The sequence below is a fragment of the Micropterus dolomieu genome, linkage group LG02, assembly GCF_021292245.1.
Source record: "Micropterus dolomieu isolate WLL.071019.BEF.003 ecotype Adirondacks linkage group LG02, ASM2129224v1, whole genome shotgun sequence".
NCBI classification, from domain to species: Eukaryota; Metazoa; Chordata; class Actinopteri; order Centrarchiformes; family Centrarchidae; genus Micropterus; species Micropterus dolomieu.
The window spans coordinates 22,057,863-22,070,391 of record NC_060151.1 but is presented as its reverse complement, the minus strand read 5'-3'; the positions used below and the strand labels follow the sequence as shown (position 1 = coordinate 22,070,391).

At 41.4% G+C, this 12,529-nt stretch overlaps 1 long non-coding RNA gene across 2 annotated transcripts in view; it reads right to left on the bottom strand.

The window, feature by feature from the left end:
• The window catches only part of LOC123963607, a 22,471-nt gene extending 10,217 nt beyond the window's left edge, over positions 1-12,254 (bottom strand). Inside the window, exons 1-3 of one of the 2 annotated variants that reach the window (XR_006823220.1) lie at positions 12,075-12,254; positions 11,690-11,775; positions 10,692-10,746 (exon numbers count right to left, since the gene is read on the bottom strand). This is a non-coding gene — a long non-coding RNA (uncharacterized LOC123963607). The remainder of the gene's footprint in view (positions 1-10,691; positions 10,747-11,689; positions 11,776-12,074) is intronic. The other variant, XR_006823221.1, reaches the window with a different exon arrangement.
• Between the last annotated feature and the right edge of the window lie 275 nt (positions 12,255-12,529).

The window sequence follows — 12,529 nt, the reverse complement described above, 5'->3', positions numbered from 1 at the left end:
GTAGCCCATCCCAGCCTTGTGCAGATCAACAATCTTGTCCCTGATGTCCGTAGAAAGCTCTTTGGTCTTGCCCATGGTGGTGATGTTGGATGCTGGTTGTTTGGGTGTTGACAGGTGTCTTTTATACAGGTAACGAGGTGAGGCAGGTGTATTTGATGTAGATAATTGGTTGGGATTGGGGCTGTGTCTTAAAGAAAGACTAACTGGCTTGTAGGAGCCAGAATACTTGCTGTTTGGTAGGGGGTCATATACTTGTTTTTCCTCATCAGATGGTTATCAATTTTAATAAATTCATATGATGTGATTTTCTGGAATTTTCTTTGGGATTCTGTCTTTCACTGTTAGAATGTACATATGATTAAAATTGTAGATTGTTGCATTCTTTGTAAGTGGGCAAACCTGCAAAATCAGCAAGGGGTCAAATACTTATTTCCCCCACTGTATAACCTACCTAACAGTGAAGTGGTACTCCAACTTCAAAATTCAAAACTTCTCAAAAGACGGTCCATTTAGCTAAAGGGTGGCACGGTGATGCTGTGGTTAGCAAGAAGATCCAGGGGTTCGAACCTTGTTCGACACAGGCCTTTCTGTGCAGACCTCGACATGAGGTCAGCCACCCCCTAACGTGAAGGGCTTTCAGAGACAGCAGGTGTTCTGATACCCATGTCCATAGGTTCCCTGCCAGTGCCAACAGAGCCATGGATTGGACTCCGCCCTGTCTGTTGATGTACGCGCTGGAGGAAACGCACCACCACACTAGAAACACAACCTGTAGTGGATTGTGGATCTGTGGTCTCCTCAGGGAGCCACAACACTCACTGCACTCCCCTGGCAGGTCCCTCCCCATCAAGTGAGAGACTCATCTATGAAGACTGACACCGATGAAGACACCCCACCAAGGAGCACCCGCACTGCCAGACAGTGAGAGACCCCCAGAACCGCAGGTCCTCCTGCACTAGAGTTGAAGGCGGGGGGTCACCATGCATCAATTTTGCCTCTTGAGGTCCAGATGCAGGCTGGCAAACCAACATTGTAGCCCACCTGATGGACTACTGCCCTGAGGCCCAACAGCAGCATCACTGACAGCGCTTTCGCAGCTGTTGCAGCGGCTGGGGGAGCTCTCTTCCCAATTGATCGCAACCCCAGGTTGTTGAGGTGCAAAATCAACTGGGCTGTGTGGAGATCACTCAAGGCTTCAATGTCTCCATGACCATGAGGTCGTGAGTAGAAAAGAACTCTCATGCCCTTCTCTTGCTGCAACGATTGCAGTGCGATGCATCTGCTGAGCGTGTGGGGGGCTAGCGAGTAGTTGACGGGGAGCCTAATGTATTTGTAGGCTACCCACTGAGAGGAGAAGTGTAGAGCGTATTCCTTGTTACTGTGTCACCAGTTGCCGGGCTGCACTGACTCCAGCAGTTTCTTGATCATCAGCATGTGGAAACGCCATTTTGTCCATTATGCTGGTTCAGGTGGCGGAGATCCAGAATGGCTCAGAAGCCTCTCGTGTTTTTGGGGACCAAGAAGTACATGAAGCAAGACCTCTGTGCATGTCATGAATGCACAGAGGTCATGAAGGCTGTCCACCCAGTTTGTCAGCATGCAGCGGCATCGCCATTCTGCATGAAAATATCTTTGGCACTCTCCACCGCCAAACTTTAGTTTAGCCCAATGGGGGGCCGCGTCAAGCGGGCTATAGTGTCCCTGTACGCACCAGGGCCGGTTGCTCCCTGGTGTCTTTGAACGCACCACAGCTTGCTGCTCTGTGGTGTCCTTGAATACCCCACAGTCTGTTGATCCGTGGTGTCCTTGAATGCACCACAGCTCGCTGCTCCAAAGACGGCCCAACGTGCAACAGTGTCACCGTGAGAGCGTCATCAGTGGAGCAGTCAATATCAACACAGCTGCCGAGTCAGGACAGGGCATCCTCCTCTCAACTGCAGCGAGCTGCTGCTGGGAGAATGAGCTGCTGTTCACTGTGATAAAATGCCCCAGGCTGCACCGCTGAAAGAGACGTGTTGTCTGCGCTGGTTTGGTTGAGCATATGTTGACAATGCGGTTGTGTGTTTTAGGAACACACACACACACACTGTCAGTGAGCAAGCAGTGTTCCCGTGAGCACATGGGGAACGCAGAGTCTTGCATTGCTGCATTGTTTCACCGTTATGGCAGCCTTTCGGCTGCCAGGCGATGTAGGTGACCCGTTGCGCGGGCCAGACAGCCGGCTAGCAAGGAGGAAGCCCAGGTCCTACTACTCTCTTGCTCGGATGCCACCAGGTGAGCGACGTGAGACATGGGCTTCTGTCCCAGTGGTTTGACTAGCGCAGCAAAGACCCGGGCCCTCCCACTGTTTCTCTCGAGCTTAGCAAGGAGAGCAGCGTGGGCCGTAGGTCAGATCATAGCTTAGCATCGGTGAACGAGACTGAAACGCGTTGAAGCGCAACGAGCCGAAGATGGAGGGGGTTCAGTGGGGAGGAGAATGTTCTTTAGGAATGTACTGTATTTAATCAGTTGAAAATTCACAGCATTGTCAGTGTGTACACAGCAGCACATGGCGTAGAAGTGGCGACTCCATACGTGGAGGTGGTGAATTCAGTGAGCAGTTCACCGTTTGCTGAACAAAAAAGGATCCTGAGGCAGTAGGGACACTGCTATTTATATGTCACGCACGTATCGGTAGCGACATCCTATTGGTCGGCTACGTGCGCGATAAAATTTCAGCGTGCGTGTGATTGGAGGAGTTAGTACCCATACAGTCCAGTTGAGGGCGGAGCCTGTGTGAGATAGAACATCAATACTAGCTGAAGATTGCAGGTTAAGATTGTTTAACTGATGATACTTCTTGTAAGATAATGAAAATGTGTATTGTTTGGGCTAAAGTTCAAAATTGCTCAACTTCACTGCAGAGGAACAAAAACCCACTGTACCCTGGGCAAGAATTTGCTTTAGGGGCCTAGAAGTACAATATGTATGTGGCTTTCAAACAGAATGTCTCTTTTCTTTTGTGTGTTTTTTTAGATTTAATAAATACAATATAAATAGCATTGATGAGCTTTCTGTCCTGTCTCCACCTGAGCCAAGTCTCTCTGATTCAGTGTTAACTGCTCTTTCTCTTGCTCTAAAATGTTGTTTGTGTTGTTTCTGCTCTTGTTTCACTAATTGAACTGCTCTTAAAGGGCAATTAATGCATAAAAAATGTGCATCACCAAAATAGTTCTTCCTCTGTTGTTGTGTCACTTAGCCAGACAATGAACAACAGACACAAGATGGATGACCAGGGGGAGACATTCAAACCTCCCAAAGCTTTAAGATTTATTCATTGACAGTCTTGGGTCATATAAAAAAGGAATTACAACCCATCCTCATCAGTTTCATACTTTTATTGCTCTTTATCAGAGGTCAGAGAAGTGGATTGAAATGACCCTTGATTCCTATCTCCCTCCTTAGTCTTGAACATGGATACAGCCTTGTTACCGCATGGATTATGAATAAGTAATAAATGATAAAGCTTTGTAGGTGACAGCTCCAGGGAAAAGGTTGAGCAGTTGGCTAGTTCACCTATGCCACAGACTGGGCCTTGTAACTATTTGCCTACAAGGACAGCTGATGTTTGTGACTCAGTGTTTTGTGCTGTTTTTATATGATGGATATCTTATGGTTTAGGTGACTGCAATAAGAAGAATAGATATTAAATCCAAATGCACCTTGCAGCATCATTTTTCATCAAAAAAGGCATTTCATTTCATTACATCAAGAGTAAACAATTAGTATAAATTCTTGTAAACAGCAGCTGTGTCTCAATCCACAAATTACTATTATATATTCTTTCTCTTAAAATGTTGCACAACAAATGGGAGAGTTAAATTTCCATAATTCTTTTAAAGTACGTTAACATCAGTGGTGCAGGTGTGCTCTAACAAGCAATGAGTCACAAGCATGAATGAAACTAATGATGCTTTTCTTTGATCTTGTTTAAGAGACAGTATTTGTGAGGAATTAACTGAGCCTTTTTTGCCAGAATGAGTTCCACATGACTTACCTTTGAGGGTGAGTTTGCTTCTAAATTGAAGCGCTCGCCTTAAGGAACTTACAGTATACTATGTGGGGAATGTGTAAGAAAATCTCTATTGGCATACCTAAAGCTCAGGTAGTTCAATAACTTTATCAGATGTGGCAAAGCTCAGAGAAGAACCCTTGCATATCGTTAAAAACAATTGTACCTTTCTTGTATCTCTCGTACCATGTGAGTAAAAACAATTTGTTCCCCACAGTTATACATCTCAAATGCACAACTGTGATGGATGAAATGATTCCCATAGCAGCCACACGTAAGGATAAAACTTGGATAAATTAAGTGAAATTCCTTTTTAGAAAACACCAATTAAATTTGCTCTGGTAGAAACAGCACACTGTAACTGTGATATCCTCATGCTGTCATGGTATTTCTTTAAAAAAAAATAGATTTCAAAATGTGTTCTCTTATCTACCATCTAAATAAAATGACTGAATAACAAATTAACCATAAAATACATTTACACAACAGTCTAGTGTTTCTTGATCAGCCTGAAGGCAACTTATGTAAGCTGCAGTAATCAATCACTGTGCCTGACAAAAACACCAGTTGGGATGTTTAATTTCCATTTGCCACAGGGTTCCTTTTTTATTAAACAATTACTTAACTATATCTATGAGACATACTTGTCAACTGTATAAAGTTCCCGCTTGGCTCAGAGCAAAATGCCTCTAGACACAATTGGATAGACATACAACCAATCCGAGCAATGAAACATGTGACGTTGCGCTGAGCAACACATGCAAGTTGAGGAAAAAAACGGCGGCCTGGTTATAGACTTTCTCAAATTACAACAGTACACTAAAATATATTTTTGAAAACATTTTAAGTGGGAAATAGGCGAAAGCTATATAGACTTGCTTCCCAAATATCCCTTCAAACTCACAGCATTGGGCTCTAACAATTGTAGATAATGGAAATGGAAAACAACAAGACTCATCTGACAGGTGATCTGACCCACTTCAGTAATGAAGGGGTTTTGCTAACTGCGAAAGATACAAATGAAAGTGTGACACTACATGTCTGAACACAACTATTCCTGAACACAATAGCCAGAATCCAGGAGCGAGCTTAGATTTTGGGGAGGAGGTCACGCTATAAGCTGCACCTATGATTAATTTAATGCAGTTTTCTTCTTAGCTTTCTCTTAGTTTCTTCCTCTCTACATTCTCCCCTTTCGCCCACTGACCGTGCTTTTCCTGAGACACTGCTTTAGCACACCTGGCTGCCTTCTCCTGTGGATATATATTCCATCTACCACCATTTTTCTTCTCCCTGATGACGGGGATGCCTTACTCCACAGTGCTGCCCTATTTCCAGGCCTAAGCCCCCTCTCCCTTGTTGCATATGTCTTGCACTATTCTTCTTCATGCTGGTGGTGCCAAAGTTCCACTTACTGCTTTCTCACACATTTCTTTTGCAAGTAAACAAATGAAATGCAAGTAAACCTCCACCTTCCCTACAATATTATGTGTCCTTAGTTAGTTACACTTACTTGATAGGTTGATTCAGGTTAATTGCATTAAATTCATGCATGTAAATTACATAATAATATGTAATGTGTTGTGATAGCTTCATAAGTAGGTTTCTTTAACCATCCAGTCAAGCATCTCTGATTTGTCCGAGTATTAGCTGTCAGAAAACCTCTCTCGAAATCTGTGTTACAATTACCACAGCCTACAATAAAAAATATATGTATACTTTTTTTAATTTGAAAAAATCTGTTGTATCTTTACAGGAAAACATACAGTGAAGATGCATTTAAATGTAATGGTAAAATCATTAACCTCACTGTTCTTGATCTTTAAAGTAAAGAAGATTTTCAGAGAGACTTCATCGGACCCCCATTTCTTGGCTGGCCTCCAGATCAGACCATGATACAAACATATGTTCCACCACTGTTTGGTTGTTTGTGCTGAGCCATCTGGTCTCTTCTTGTCAAGGTCATGCACTACATCAACTGCGTCACGCAACTTCACCTGTAATCCCTGAGCAAGTTCCTTGGGAGGCTAATGAGGTTTTAGGTTCATCATATGATATTATGGCCAGGGTTCCTGAGGCTTTCTTTCTTTCTTTCTGGTAATGAGCTGAGACAGTCCTCAAAGGAAAAGATGTTTCCATCACTATTTAGTAAGTGCTTAAAATATTTTTTTCCTGAAAAAGGGACTTCTTGAGACAAGACCAGTTGTGGAAATATACACATTCAGTAAAAAATGTGAAAGTACTATGATGTTTTACTAACACAAATAATCTGAAATTAAAGGTAGTTTGTGGGTCATACAAAGTGTTTGACATGAACAGGGGAGACGGTAGTTCATGTCTCAACAGTCAAGGTTGGTAAATTTAGTTGTCTAAACTTAACCAAACCTAAAATCTGCAATATGTGATTTTTTGGGAGATCTTGGGGGCAGCAGAAACAAGTTGCTGCCCCCAGTTGATATACTTTATATGCATTTGGCAATTTGATTAAATTTCATTTAGGGGATACAGGTCTGGTTCCTTTCATTCACCTGTGACTAGCGAACCGACTAATGAGCTACTCTTTTGGTTCTGTATTTTTTATTACATCCTCCCGTATCTATATAGTTTAGAGAATATTATAGCTCCAAGATGAAACTGACAGTACAGGAATTACAAATCTGTCTGCTACATCAGCACCACGGACAGCGCCATGGATTTATCAATACGCACAGTTGCACAAACCTCAGTCAGAGAAAGGATCAATGAGTCAGGCAGACTAGACTAACATTGAACTAAACAGCCCCTCTGCCCTGCATGTTATATGCTACTAGGGTATGGATTTGGGGTAATGTCAGGTTAACAAGGTGGATGCATTTTGGTCATTTAACATCTCCCCTCTCCCACTTACCTACCTTACCTTACACCTGTTCAATTGCTTGTTAATACAAATAGCTAATCAGCCAATCACATGTCTGCAACTCATTGCATTTAGGCATGTAGATGTGGTCAAGACAACTTGCTAAGGCTCAAACTGAGCATCAGAATGGGGAAGAAAGGGGATTTAAGTGACTTTGAACGTGTCGTGGTTGTTGCTACCAGACCGGCTGGTCTGAGTATTTCAGAAACTGCTGATCTACTGGGATTGTCATGCTCAGCCATCTCTAGGGTTTACAGAGAATGGTCTGAAAAAGAGTAAGCAGCAGTTGTGTGGAAAAAGAAATACCTTGTTGATGTCAGAGGAGAATGTGCAGACAGGTTTGAGATGACAGAAAGGCAAAAGTAACTCAAATAACTCGTTACAACCAAGGTATGCTGAATACCATCTCTAAATGCACAACACCGGGTGCCACTCCAATGAATCGAGGTTGCCACAAACAATGTTCAAAATCACTAAGTTGCCGTTTCTCTACTTACAAAGATTCATATACACAATACACTGGCACATGTTGGGAATGGCAGAGTGAAGAGGAAGAGTTTCTGTCAGTTGGGGTTTAAAATGTCTGCTGTCATCCAGCGGACCAACCATGAGGCCGCAATCAACTATGCTCGTCACAAACGGGGTGCCCACCTGTTCTCCATTACATGAAAGCACACCCTCACACACACACACACACACACACACACACACACACACACTCTAAAGGGAGGAGAACAGCTGACATTGCATAGTGAAAGCAAACAAATATGACACCAGGGTCACGACAATACATATACATATATAAATATATAAATATATATATATATATGTATATAAGTTAATATTGCAAACTTGTTAGCAAACAGATGCTTGTTTACACATCCAGCAGTTACAGAGCAACATTATCATTTATTTGGAGATGTGTTTCTGTTTATGGTCTCCATCTACTCCTGAGGGAAATAACTGGCTCTTTAGCTGCTAAATGCTCCATTATGTTCACCAGCTAGTTGCTAACTGTGTCTGTCTGCTGTTTGGCGGTGAGAAGCTAGTGTACAGTGTGTTTTTAGAGTTTTTTCACTAAAAACAGCTGCCTGTTAGGGTGTAAAAAAACACAATGAGAGCAGCGAAAGTGAACCACAAGAGTAAAGTTGTGGGCCAGACAACTCATGATAAAGCTGTGAAGGGGGGGGGGGCGGGGGCTGCAGATTCTGGTAATGATTCACTGTAGGTTACCCCTTTCACATGGTCACACAGTTTTCACATTATCATTTGATACTTGTACTACTACTGTAAAACATCAGTTCTAGCCGTTCATCCACGAGGCAGATTAGAAAGCAATCATAGGTTCATAGGTGTCAGTCTTACACTAGCTCACTTTGGAAGACACTTATAATTGGCCTATTTTATAGGTTGGAGGACTTGATGGCAGAGTGGTGTGCAGTTGACATAATTTACCATATCTCCAGGATCATCAGTGAGAATATCAGCTCTTAAAGTATCTTTCACCTCATATGCTCTAATGCACTCAGCTTCTTTTACCTTCTTACCTGCTTGTCATACACATTTTCAACATTCTGTTGGGATAAATATTCCATCTGCAATAGTATCAGCTAAGAAAGATTAACCAGAAATATTAATATTAATATTAATATAAGAAATATCCTTTAAAAATTTGTGGACAAAGAAGTGAAACCACTTGCACTCATTACATCGCTGTGGCGTAAAGCTTTCCTACGTGGGTTGAAAAAATGTCTACAAAGAAGGCAAAAAGGGTGAAGCAAAGTGTCACATGGCCTCCTAATGACAACTGTAAACATGTTAGGTGCAGTTTGAACACCTACCCCTGTAAGTGCTTGAGAAAGAAATGTGAACAAACACCTTACAGATTTAGTTTTCACTGTACACGTGGCATGTAGTAGTTTCATGGCACAGGTTATCTATCATCTATGGAATATATACAGGATTTCAATGCAGGTATTTCAGATAATATACACACACAAGGTAACACACTTTTCAGATGAGCTCAACTGATGTGTCTGTTCAGGGCTTACTGTATACTGCTCACATGGTGATGCTGTTCAGTGTGCTCATATGACGTGCACACGCCTGGTTTTAATGTGCGCAGGTTTTGAGACTAATTAAACGCCATATTACTGTCATTTACAATAATGCCACGGGGGAGTTATTTTGTGTGCCAAGACTTTATGATGTTAGTCCTTTGTTTGTCAGCGTAAATATACCCACATGTGAGTCAGTGATAAGCAAACCTTATGTATAAATATATGTGCAGATTGAATAAGGTAGAGAAATGCATAATTGATGTGTACAGCTAAAGGTGCACACATTGTACATCAGACAGAGTAGAGGCTGTTTGTGCATTTGATTGTCTTTAATTGCAACACTGGTATTATGGCATTGATTTATGTATACATATTTTTAATATAATGTAAGTTGTGAGGGATTTGGATGGTTGACATGTTATCTATTCAATATGAATCACTGGTCTGAAAAAGATTCAGTTGACTGACGAATAGATTACAAATGTGGGCCTTTAGCCCTGTGAGACACTGCATGTGACACTGGGCGATACAAATACATTTAACTTGGCTCATTGACTTTCTTGGCTCAATGTACAATACATGTCATAGAGTATAACATAGGCACACATAAAAACATCTACAATTATATACTTGTGAGTACACTTAATGTAATACATTATTTTACCCTTAACCCTCACCCTGATTTTTATAGTGGCAACATTTCACTTTATCAAAACACAGAATTTGTATTTTGTATGAAATTGCAACAGTGACCCAGCATGTTATGTTACAGATAATATAATAAATAAAATAAACCCTATGTGTTAAAGTTGGTCTATCAACTGTTCTACAAATGCAAGAGGACATATTTAAAATGTGATACAATCACTCAACGTAGTGGTGAAATGGAGCTGCCAGCACCATTGACATTTCACATCAAACTCATCATATGCCTGCAATGAACCATGGAAGCATCGAATGAGGAGAGTTAAATGATGCAAGTCAATCACAGCCTCCAGTTATTAACTGACTGTAAATATTTACTCTAAGAATTGCACTTTAAGTAAACAAAGGGGAATTCTCTGCTCAAATAGGATAGCTATCAGAATATGTTCTGCATGACACTTGCAGAGGTAATCTGCAGAAGCATCCAGCTGTATATGCAAAATGATCCTGAAAGCCGTTTGGGAGATGTATGGTAAATATGACCAATACCAACACAAGCCAATACATTTTTTTCATGTCGATTCACACTGTTACGGTAAACGGATGCCTGTTGTCATCATCTATTTTGTTTGCTCATCAGGTAAAGTGCAATTTAAATAATGCACCAGTATGGTTCTTTGTTACAGCCTTGACAAAGATGAGATGATGATTAGATGATGAAACATTAATGTTAGCTGTGTATAAATTGGAGTGTAGCAGCAATTAGGAATGTAATACATCAATAAAAATGCTACTGACTAAACTATTTTGAGTATAGCATCAGTATCAACATGTGAAAGTAAAAAGGTGAAAATGTATAAGAAAGAAATACACAGAGAAATGTAAATAGACCACATAGGGGATAAAATTGCATAACATCTGCAAAACAAAGTGCTTGTGTGTTATCCTATTATTATTCTCATTATCAGCTCTGCAGGAAGCCTCGGAAATTAACAGAAGTGCTGAGTTGTCTAGAGGTGTGTTCATAAAATACACTTACCTGATAGATTTACTTCATTTTACATTTTCCTGTCCATGGATCCTATGGATAGCAACTAATTTGGACAGAGAAACAATATATTTAGAAATCATGATGGTACATTTAACATTCACAGACGTATACATGTTAAAGTCATATGTCTCATGTAAGCAGAGCTGTACAGAGAAGCTCTGAGCATAGAGTCCATGAAAGTCAGCATGTGCAAGCATCCTGCTTCAGCATCCTCTTGGATGGCTGAGGCTGGGGCCACTGGGGCAGGAAGCTATGTACAGTCTGAAGCCAGTGGGGCAGGAAGCTGTCTGAAGTTTGATGGCTGTCGGCACAAAAGAGTGCTGAAGTACTCTGTGCAACAGCCGGGAAAAAGGTGCTTTGTAGCTGGATCAGCACACACTGCAGGGGGTGGGAAGTTTGTTATATGGTGTGAAACAAGTGGTTCTGGATTCAGCAGTGATGACACACACTCCCCTCTGTGTATCTCTTGGCAGACTTTAAATAACACACATAAAACCCCTGGCATATCCGACATCAACATATTGGTCTGGACCAGGCCTGGAGCAGGGGTCTTACTGTAGAAGTGGTACATAATTTGCAATGGACTTTACAACAAACTGTATTTGGGATCTTTAACAGTCAAATGTGTTCAGTGACTCTTCTTGCTCTGGCCCTATTTCTCTCATATAAGCAAACATGCAGGGTGTCTTGGTTTTTAGTTGGCCTGGCTTGCCTAGTGTTAGAAACTTGGGAATACTACCCTATAAGAGACAGTAGCAACAGACTAGCAATACTGTCTAGTAAAGGACAAGGCTGGTGATATTCTATATGTTTTCCTATTGGCATTAAATCCCATTAAATACCAATTAATGTATTGTGTATCCACTGCCTGATATAGGTTATTCTGCTGTGCCATAGACAGTAATGCTTTAAGCTAAATGTTAAAACTAGCACAGCAACATGCTCACAATTAAAATGCAGTATCACAGTGAAAGGTAAAGTTTAACCTGGTGTTGATGATGGCCAGTGGACAAGTTGTGCTGGAAGGGTGGAGGGAGGCACAGTTGATTCTCCGGTGGGGGCTTCAGATGCACTTGATCAACATCAGAATGGTAACATAAAACCTATGTTACTGCTTAATGCTCCACTATGTTCACCAGCTCTTCTTATTGCTCTTCATCATCATCATTATCATCATCATAATCGTCATTGTCATCATCATCACCCTACACAGGTATAATTTTATCATGTTCATCATCTTAGTTTAGCCTGTTGGCATGCTGACAATACACAAAGTAGAGCTGAGGCTGATGGGAATGTCATATGTTTTGCAGGTGTTTAGTCTTTCCTATAGTTGTCAAGACATTTTACTGAAAAACACAAAATGTCAACCTCACTCCAAAAGTCCACTGACTCCGGCGCATTACGGCTGTGCCACGGTTTTGTTCCATCCTTAGCCCAGCGTCAACGTCCACCGGAAGCGTCTCAGAAACGTTTCAGCAGCGGAGCATGTAGCCTGCACCACTAATTGACTTGTTGTTAATTTGTAATTTTTGTGCTTCTATTACGTTCTTCACAGCTGTCTGTGACCCCATTTTGTTTCGTTGTCTCCACAGCTGCATATCCCACAGGGAGCATTTCAGACTAAGAGCATTTTGCCTTCCTAATTTTCCTCATGTTTAGATTTTGTTGATTTGGTAATCAGTGCTTGCTTTTTGTGCTTCTACTATGATTAAGTTGGCTACATAGTTAAATGGTTTCTTTTTTTTGTCTGTTTTAACCATGTTTATTGTTGTTTTATGAGTCTGCACTGGGTGATTTATTTTGAAAATTCTCTATGCCGTCCT